This window comes from Theropithecus gelada, chromosome 15 (genome assembly GCF_003255815.1).
Source record: "Theropithecus gelada isolate Dixy chromosome 15, Tgel_1.0, whole genome shotgun sequence".
NCBI classification, from domain to species: Eukaryota; Metazoa; Chordata; class Mammalia; order Primates; family Cercopithecidae; genus Theropithecus; species Theropithecus gelada.
The window spans coordinates 30,472,913-30,483,812 of record NC_037683.1 but is presented as its reverse complement, the minus strand read 5'-3'; positions in this window follow the sequence as shown (position 1 = coordinate 30,483,812).

Below are 10,900 nucleotides of genomic sequence, written 5' to 3'. Positions count from 1 at the left end.
GCTCTCATTTCATTTCTTCCTATTCTTGACTTTTCAATTTCAGATGCAAGGTCTTTTGCTGTTGTTGTTGTTTCATATATCAGAACGCTTGTTTGAGGATACTTAATTCAGTTTTAAAAATTGTAATAGTTTTGTTTTGCTTTGCTGTTCTTCTGCTTGGATAAAAACTTCCTCAGATAAACTGTTTTTATTTTAATTTGTTTTCCTTTAACAGTAATTTGTACAAAGACTGTGTCCCTGCTTGGTGTTGTATGTAAGAATCCTAATTCAAAATTGCCTCTTTCCATCAATATAGCAAAGTAGACCTTGTTTCTAGATAGCTTTGTTTTCTGTAGGGGTTTCGGAGAATGATTGTGTGTCCTTTGATATTTTTACTTCCTTTTGTATTCCAAGATCTTTAATTTCTCTCTCTTGCTTCTTTTTCTCATCCACTGTGAATTTTCCAAAAGGTGCCCCTTCTGTCCTTTTAACCATTATTGCCTCCAAATATTTATTTTTAAAAAAACATAATTGCCTCCTTATATCTTAGGTACACTTTTAAGTCTCTTCCATGAGATCAGTACTCTTTTTCAGTAGTTTTCTTTTTTTCCTTGAGACGGAGTCTCACTCTGTTGCCCAGGCTGGAGTGCAGTGGTAAGATATTGGCTCACTGCAATGTCTGCCTCTTGAGTTCAAGCAATTCTCCTGCCTCAGCCTTCTGAGTAGCTGGGATTACAGGAACACACCACCACATCTAGCTACTTTTTTTTTTTTTTTTTTAGTAGAAATGGGGTTTCACCATGTTGGCCAGGCTGGTCTCAAACTCCTGACCTCAGGTGATCCTCCTGCCTCGGCCTCCCAAAGTGTTGGTATTACAAGTGTAAGCCATCACACTCGGCCTTTTTTCAGTATTTTTATACCTATGGTTGATTTTCTTCCTCTGGAAGTGTTTCTTTTTAGGCTAATCGTAGGCCCACTGCTAGTTCCCCTCTTTTCTCTTTTATTCAGTTTTTACTTGACTGTTTTGCTTTCCATGAATGCATCTGTCATGAGTATAAGAGGTAACTCAATGGTATTTTGTTTTTATTTTTCTTACTTTACAGGTTATATGAAGTTTGGGCATTCTCTACTAATAAAACTCACAAAGGCAGGTGTTTTGCATGGTCATATTGATTCCTTTTGCTGTTCTGACTTCTTTTTTTAAAAGTTATGCTGGGAGGTTTGAATATTCACCACTGTCATTGTTTTGGCTTCCCCTAAATTCCCCTGATTTATTGTTAGGTGGTAAATTTTAATATATTATCAACTTGATTAAAAGTACTTTTGAAAACAACGTGTATTTTTAAAACAATCCCACACAGCAGCACAAGATGCTTCTCAGTAAATCTGGATTATAGCACACAGACAGGGATTAGATTTTATTTGATACCATCATGAAATATGAATGAATGAGGAAAAAATATAGAGCCACTCTGATACAAGTTTACTTTTGTCTTCTCTTTAAAGGATATAAATATGGGACTGAAAAGTCTAGAAAAACATCTCTCTTGGAAGATGACTGGAGCCTTAGATGGGCAATAAGCACTGAAATAAAGAGAATACCAAGATAAACATGTTTAATTCTTCAGGCTGTGCTTGAAGAGAACTTGCTATTGAGCTAGGAGAACCACTGCTATTGATCCTCAGAGATATGAAGGGGCATGAGACAGTTGCAAGGAGATTGCATGTGGGCAAATAGTGTTCACATTTCCACAAAGTGAAAGATGAGTTATCTAAGACAATTTTATCAATGAGCCTAAGTTGGGTCACAGAATAGTTAGCAAAAAGGTAGTTTGGAATTACTAAGGTGAAGCACTAGTTGAAGAGGAGTCCATTGTGAAGAAGCACTATCATGTTCGCTGGACTACTTTCTTTGATAGGGTGGATAGGTTTGGGGGATTACTGTAAATATGACGTATCTGAAATTGAGAAGACATTTGACAAATCTTTTATTACATCCCTGTGGACAAATGGAAAATATAGGCTGTATTATAGTGTCATCTGATTCTTATGATTTCCTATAAGTATTAGACGTATCTGTGTCAGATACTCACCCCACCATATAAAAGAAGTCCATTAACATATTCTTTTCTGCTCCCATGTCCTAAAGAGTTGTTCAGCATTCATTACCGTGATTTGTTTTCCCATTTATTATTTATTTATTGAGGTATTTCACTTTACCTTGAGCCTTGGAACTATTGCTTATTATAATTTTCTGGCTAGCATCTGTACTTCACTAGCATTCTAAACTTGGCTAGTCTCTCTTTGATCACTTCTATGATGAGGAATTACTATAAATTGAAGATGATAAAACTGTATTGTGAAATGTAGGAATAAAAGAATGGTAGATTCAGTGTTCAGATTCTGAACACCATACGTAAGGGTTAAACTAAGTAAATTTCACAATATTTCTTCTTATACATTCCACTTTTCTGCGTCAATATTTTATAATGTTTAATTATGATAATTACTGATTTCCCTAAGTTCCAAAAAATTTTATTGTTGTTCTGAAGGACACTCCAAGATGATCAGCAGATGGCACTGCTAACTTGAAAAACCAATTCTTAGATGTATTAAAAATTGATGACATATTTCTAAAGCTGTTAACAGTTACGACGATACATTACAGAATAGTGAGAAAACAACATTAAACAGGTGGAAGAAATTTAAAATGATCCATAATTGTATATAAAACAGCGATTAACATTTTAGTACATGGCCAAGTTTTATATTCACATAAATGGAATCTATTTTACAAGAGCCTACTAACTGAATTTTGAAAATAAAAATGTATTATGTCAAATTTCCATGTCCTTAACTCTTTCTCGGCAACATGACTTTTCTATGGTATGTAAATACACCGTACTTTAGTTAATCAATGACTTGTAGTAGGAAATGTAGTTTATTTCCAATTTCTTATTCTCATAAATAACACTGTTATGAACATCCTTGTGCCTAATTCCTGAGTTATAGGTCACATATTTAACTGTCTCCACAGGATAAATTCCCAAAAGTGGAACTGATGTATCAGAATATATTCTTAAAATATTATTTTCAAATTGGACCCAAGGAAGGGTATAATAATTAGAACACTTTTTTAAAATTTATACACATTGAATATTACATTAAAAATCATTTGTCTCAAAATAGGTACAAAATATAACTTTATTTAAAATAATGTCTTTGATTAAATATTTTCAAACATTTTGTAGATTAATGATCCACTTGATATTTGTGAATTTCATATTCATGTGTTTTAACCCTTTTAAAAATACAATAATTCATAATTTCTCTACTTGTTTTGTGAATACTCTTTATATATTAAAGTCATCATTGCAATTAAGGCTATTCTAAATGAGCTAATGTCACTAACCCAAGTGTTATTTAAGAGAGTATTGTTTTACTTTAGAAAAAAAAGTCTTTTTTTTAAGTTTATTAAATTTTTCTTTGAGTGTTTTTTATGATAAATTTTAATAACTATTTCTCAGGGACCACGAAAAGGATTAGTCTCTATTTGTATGATACAGAATTCAAATTTTATAACCTTCTTGTATTTCTCAGATTCTCTATATAATGTTATGTGTTTGTTGTTGTTGTTGTTTTTGTTGTTGTTTTGAGATGGAGTCTCACTCTGTCAGTCAGGCTGGAGTGCAGTGGTATGATCTCGGCTCACTGCAACCCCTGCCTCCTGGGTTCAAGCGATTCTCGTGCCACAGCTTCCCAAGTAGCTGGGATTACTGGGATTACAGGCATGCGCCACCATGCCTGGCTATTTTTTTTTTGCATTTTTAGTAGAGACGGGGTTTCACCATGTTGGTCAGGCTGGTCTCGAGCTCCTGACCTCAGGTGATCCACCCGCCTTGGCCTCCCAAAGCGCTGGGATTACAGGCATGAGCCACCGCACTCAGCCAATGTTATGTATTTTTTTAACCATTTGATTTCCCATGGAGAAGAGATATCAAAATCTCTGACAATTGTATTTCTTTTCATAAACATTTGCTTTTTCTTTATATATTTTACCATTATATTCTTCAATGAATTATAGCTTATAACTCATATTTTAGTGTGATTTTTAAATTTTTATTTTAAAAAGCCCTTTGCCTCATTTCAAGTTTTGCTTTTAACTCAAATTATACTTAGTATACTTTCTAATTAGTTTGTCAATGAGTATATTTATAAGTATATCAATTAATATATGCTTCTAACTTATTGAAACATTTGATCTTTTCAGTAGCATTAGCAGTTTTTGTAAAAATATTTCTTACCATTTTTCAATGGCTTCCTTCAAACTGTAGCCTAACCACGGTCTGTGATAGCATTACATATGATGAATTAATGAGATCTGAATTCCATAGTATAAATCTTGTAAAGAAGAATGTGGAATATCTTTATGTCCTCAGTATTTAGGAAGCTGCCTAACTGGACTAGAATAGTTCCCATTTAAATTAGTGGATTTTCAAAAATTACGGCCATTCGATTAATGAAAAAGTTTTGGAATAATTTAAACTCTTTAAGCAAGAGATAGGTGTACTTACTCATCAAAACATCTACACGAGGTAGGTATTATTGTTATTATAACATTTTAGAAAGGAGGAAAAAGATTAAATTACTTGCCCAAGGTAATATAGCCAGGCTTCAAACCCACACAGCAAAAACTTCTTACAGTTTGTGGTTTTAGTTCCACAACTATGTTAGAGAGAGAAAGAGACCTGGAAATAAAAACTTCAAGTGCTGATTTTACTTAGAACTCTGTAAGATGACTTAACATAGCATTGATTGTCACCTGTGGTTGGGTGCCCAGTGGGAGCACCTAGACATCTGCAGTGGAAGTTGTTTTGACAGCTTCAGGAGTGGCAGTCCTGGTGACATTATTACAGAGAACAATAGAAGGAGTGACAGTGATGAGAGGCTCTTACCGCTGAGGTTTGACAGGGTGTCTCATTGAAGAGGCTGGTGCAAGAAAGTAAGATAACAGCAGCTATAGGGGTAGGATAAGAGATTCAGTTGTAAATTCAAGTGCAACCACCCACCCACTCACTTTCCCTGGAGACTTGCAATGTATATGATAGACTGTACAGAACGCCTGATGCTACATGGAGTGATGGAGTTGAAAGCAGAAAATTTTGCATATTCCTTGACAAATAGTCCCTACTTTTGTCTCTGGTATGGTCGAGAGAAAAGACAGTATTCCTCTACCAAGACAGAGAAGCTGTGTCGAGATGGCAAAATTGATGTAATTTGGCAAGAATTACCTTCATGACATCAAGGGATTGATTTGAACAACCATAATTCATTCCTGGGCTGTAATGCTCTGTGATAGCTGAAATCCAGTTAACCTTATTTTGAGTCAGTTGGTCCTTTGACTGAAGCAAACTTCAAATGATGAAAACTCAACGGGGCTCAGAGGAAAGCTAATGTAGGATTTAGAAAGATTCACTCATGGGTTACACATCATCGTTTTTCATGGATGATTACTAAATTAGTCAGAGTGAATATCTATAATTTTACCTGCAGAGTCACAGCCCTAGCTCTGCCAAGTGCCCTGAGCTTTGTGTGATCTGAGGGACAGCATACACGGCCTTGGTGCAGCAACCAGGGGTGACCCCAGAATTCCTATATTCCAGGTGACACTGACCTTTAAATTAAAACAAGCCTCTGTCTTAATGGATAAAATTAGAGAGAAATGGACCCAAAGTTTTTCTGATTTTGCTAATAAAACACTGTAGGAATAACCAGGCAAAAACAAAATTAAAAAGGTGACTTTCAATAGTACAAAAATTAGATTTGCCTCAAACTCATGCAATATTAAATGTCAGTCAACAGTCTGAAAAGACTATATTCAATCTATTGCCTTTTATAAGTGGAGGCTTTAGTAGACAATCTTTCATACACAAAGCCTTAGAAAACAGCTATGTACCCTTCCTGAAAAAGAAAGAAAAATATTTTACTTAATAGAAAAATGAATCAAAATTTACAAGTCAAGGCCAGGCGCAGTGGCTCATGCCTGTAATCGCAGCACTTTGAGAGGCCGAGGCGGGTGGATCACTTGACGTCAGGAGTTCGAGACCAGCCTGGCCAACATGGTGAAACCCTGTCTCTACCAAAAATACAAAAAATTACCAGGGCATGGTGATGCGCGCCTGTAATCCCAGCTACTCGGGAGGCTGAGGCAGGAGAATTGCTTGAACCTGGGAGGCAGAGGTTGTAGTGAGCCCAGATGATGCCACTATGCTCTATCCTGGGCGATGGACCGAGACTCCATCTCAAAAGAAAAAAAAAAATTCGTGAGTCAAGATAGTTTTGTCACATATAAGAACTGATAAGTGCAGGAATCATGTATAAAGTTGACTAAAGTGTTGTCAGCATAACTGCAAAACTGGGCATAGATGTAAAAATTGTATGTAAATGTTTGTTTATAGATTATATATGTGTATGTGTATAGTTGAAAGTAATGCATAATCATAGTGAATAGGGAATCAGAAAATTCAATTATAAAATATTAAAATATATTTTATATAAACATAGAAACTTTATATAAATATAAAATTAAAATATTAAAAATTTATTTGTTCTTCTACCTCTGAGAGAAAATTCTAAAGATTTCAGTGTATTCTCTCTTGCTACATATATGCATGTGTACAAATCATACTATATAGGCACATTTTATTCTTATACTTTAAAAACAATAATGGCACTTTTGGAGGCCGAGGCAGGCTGATTGCTTTGAGGTCAGGAGTTCGAGATCAGCCTGTCCAACATGGTGAAACCCTGTCTCTACCAAAAAATATACAAATTAGCCGGGTGTGGTGGTGTGCGCCTGTAGTCCCAGCTACTTGGGAGGCTGAGGCACGAGAATTGCTTGAACCCAGAAGGCAGAAGGTTGCAGTGAGCCGAGATCATGCAACTGCACTCCAGCCTTGATGACAGAGTGAGACCCTGTCTCAAAATACTACTACTACTACTAATAATAAGAATAATCAAATGGATCAAAATTTGTATTCTTAAATTCAAAAAACATGATTATTTCAGCTTTTTTTAAGGCTATGATGGCTAACATAGATGGCTAACATAGATGTAAATCTCTTTTACAGTTCTGTATTGGATGTAGTACTGAATGTGGGACTAGTTGGTGTAAAGGTATTGACCTTATGAAGCTTTTGATAAAAATTTTTAACTAATTTGCACAATCTTCATCGGTGAATAAGAGTACCAGTCTCACTATGTCATCAGTAGCAATACTTATCCTCAAAAAATATAACTTTTCCATTTTAAAGGCATTATATTTTATTCCATTTAACACCTATGTCATCCACAGAAATTCAAGTAAGGGCATTCTCCCTGGAATAAATGTGGCTAGTGAAGGAGGCAAGGAGTCATGTTCTATTAAACTACTTTATCTGAATACACTGTGTCTACATCTTAATGGCACCAACCCCTCAACCATACCATCCCCACTCTCTATCGCCCCTGGACACCACTCTGCCCCTATATTGTCTGTCTTTCTAGCTCTGATCAACTGTCATATCATTACACCATCTACCTACCACACAGACTAGAACAAACTAAGTTAGAGCTTGGGTTAGAAGCATGGTATATTCACTGCTTTTCATTGACTAACATTCTCTTACAATTTGCTAACTTGAAACACAGAACAAATTCTTAATGGTTAGTACATTTGATTTAACTTCCTTGATAAAGTAAAGCTTAATAACACTAGAAATTAAGACATTCTTGTAGTCATCAGGAGCTGATCAGTACAAAGTTCCTTTGACTTATCACAATACTAGTTGTATATTAGCAAATTGTTCCTGCTTTTTTCTCTTCATCTCCCAAGGTGGAATAAATAACTCCAAGAAACTTCATATATATAAAACAATGATGTTTATTATTAGTATTTCTTTGAATAAATTTCAAAATGTTCACATTTTATTAGGTATATGTAATTCTGTGAATTTTTGTATCCTTTGCTCTATTTTCTATTGGAATTTCTCTTTTTTCCCCTTATATAAGCTCTTTGTGCACTATATGTAGTAGCCAGTTCCAAATCCCTAACCAATATGTACCCTTAAATTCTGTTTGGCAAATAATAGTTCTACCTTATTTCTGATGTTTATGTGTGAACTCTATTTGCGTAAGATTCCCGGTTCTTTTTTAACTCGTTTCTTTCAAGGGGAGAAGAAGCATTGTAATCCACTTGATGAGTTTGGTAGCACAATCTTGGGCATATATAGCCTGACCCCCTTTTCAGGTTTTTCCTTTGGGTGCAAACCTCCCCGCAGTGAGACAAGAGGAATAAGTTCTTTTTTGCTCTTTTACACTGTAAGTTCAACAGAGGCAGACACCATAAAGGAAGGCCTGAGTCACTCCAAGGCTGCCCGTGAGTGGATGAATAAATCTGCCTAATTTAGGGGACCCATGTTAGTAAACTCACCTGCCCACCACTGTCCAGCAACATTCTACAACCCTAGCTTAATAATGATACAGGTGATATTTTGGCCTCTATCCTATTGACTCATCTTCTTTATTGTCCATTTGGTTCAGAAGTTGACCGGAGTAGAGGTGTCTTATTTATTGAGCCTCTGAATTCCAGTAATTTGTTGTTTGCTTCTTAACGACAAAAAGATATTTTGTTTTTATGACACAAAATATCTTAATTTTTGCAAAGTCAAATCTCTTGATGCTTTCATTTATTCCTCACATTGATTTTATTCTTACAAAATATTTCCCCATGTCAAGATCATTCAGATTTATCTATATTTTTATCTAGCTATTGCATAGTTTGGTTTTTTGTTGTTTAAATCCATGTGGAATCAGTTTTTGTACATGATGTGAGGATTTCTTTTCTGAATAGTTAAGAAAACATCCTGGTGCAACTTTTCCAAATAATCCTTTCTATTCACAAAATTGTGATATCTTTATCATATACCAAATATGTATATGTTGTATATGCAGCACACACAACACATACATATTTGGTATATGATATATATACACACATACATGTATATACATACATGTACACACAGATATATGTATATATATGCATGTAAGTGTGTGCATACATATTAGTATATGTCATTTTTCTGGGCTATCAATCATACATGCCGTTGGTTCTTTTGCCAAAGTTTTATTTTACAAATTACCATAGCTACATTTATTTTCATCAGGTAAGGAAAGTTCTACTTTGCAAGATCTGATTATGAGGATACATGTTATGATAAAATACCATCTTTCAACAATCAAATTTGTAAGCAAATATTTAAATGAATTTTCTAGAATAAACTTTTATGTAACTGTGATCTTTAAACATTGCTCACGTGTATGAGGAGTGAGAAGCCTGATGCCTGTGAGTCAGGCTGTGGACTGTACTGTGGCTCGTGCCACCAGCTGGCCTATTGCATGACAGAGAACGGTCTCCACAAGTCACAAATTACATCTGTTTATGCTTCTATTTGTTAGACAATCTGGCACCGGGAACAGCTGAGCAGAAGGATTGGAAAACAGCTTGCTTGATTGATGTATCTAGAGTTATCTCTAAATCCAAATAAAATGTTAAGTGCTATCAAGAAGTCATAAATCAGGCATGTCTCTCTTTGAGCTATGAGAAGTTCTTGCTAAAGCTTTTATGACACTCATTTGAGAGAAATACAATTGGCTTGTATTCAACAATAGGATTTAGTCCTGTGTATACTACACAATTAATTAGGTCACATTTTTAACCCGATTCAGCTGTGAGATATAGCATAGGGCCTAGCATGTAAGTCATGATGATGAAAAAGGTTGGAACAAGGGTTTTCAACCAGGTAAGAGAAATACGGAGAGCATCAAGTACAAATGCAGAAGGTGGTTGATACTAACGAGTATGTTTCAAGAATAGTTGTGATCAATGAGCTCTGTTTATGGGGAGCAAGACACCAATCAGAACAGGCAACAACACAGCGAAGCTGAGTGCCAACTACTAGGACGTCACTTTGGCGGGATCCCAGCACTGAATCTTCATCAGTTATGACAAGAAAATTTTACATGCTTATGCCTGTGAAAACTCTAAATGCTCATGAGACAGTACAAATGCACTTTTTCATTAAGCAAAACTTTTTGGGGGGAAAACAAAAGCCATTTCCAGGCCAGGCACTGTGGCTCATGCCTGTAATCCCAGCACTTTGGGAGGCCAAAGTGGGAGGATCACTAGAGCCCAGGAGTTCAAGACCAGCCTGGACAACACAGCAAAACCCCCATCTATACAATTTTTTAAAAAAATTAGCTGGGCATAGTGGTGTGCTCCTGTAGTTCCAGCTACTCTGGAGGCTGAGGCAGAAGGATCGCGTGAGCCCAGGAGTTCGAGGCTATAGTGAGCTATGATTGTGCCACTGCACCAGCTTGGGCAACAGAGGGAGACACTGACTCAAAAAACAAAAACAAAACATTTCTGTATCTGTTGTATTACGTGTCGCCAATTAATATCAGCTCTGCCTAAGTTAGGCTGAAAAGGAATTATTAGAAGAATATTGTGACGTTTATAGAATCAACAGGAAGGCTAGACAATAAAACTTGAAAAAGGAAAGCTAGGTGGGAGGCACAACAGTTTAGTCAAAGTCATGCCCAGGAGCAGATGGGCTCTAGTGACATCTTGTCACCAACACTACAGCTCCAGACTTGGCACCATGACAGTGAATGTACTCTCCAGTGCCTTTTTGCTTTGGTTTGACTTACTCAAGAGTCAATGCCCTGGTCAGGAGCATCCCATTGGCTGATCCTGGTCATGTGTCCACCAGGCTTTTCCTGCAAGGAGAAGAGATCGGGAACCTTCAGCTTCTTTAACCTAAGGCTGGACTTTGACTTCTTCTCAAGTCTCTAAGTGTGGGAGGGGAGAAGTTCTGGATGT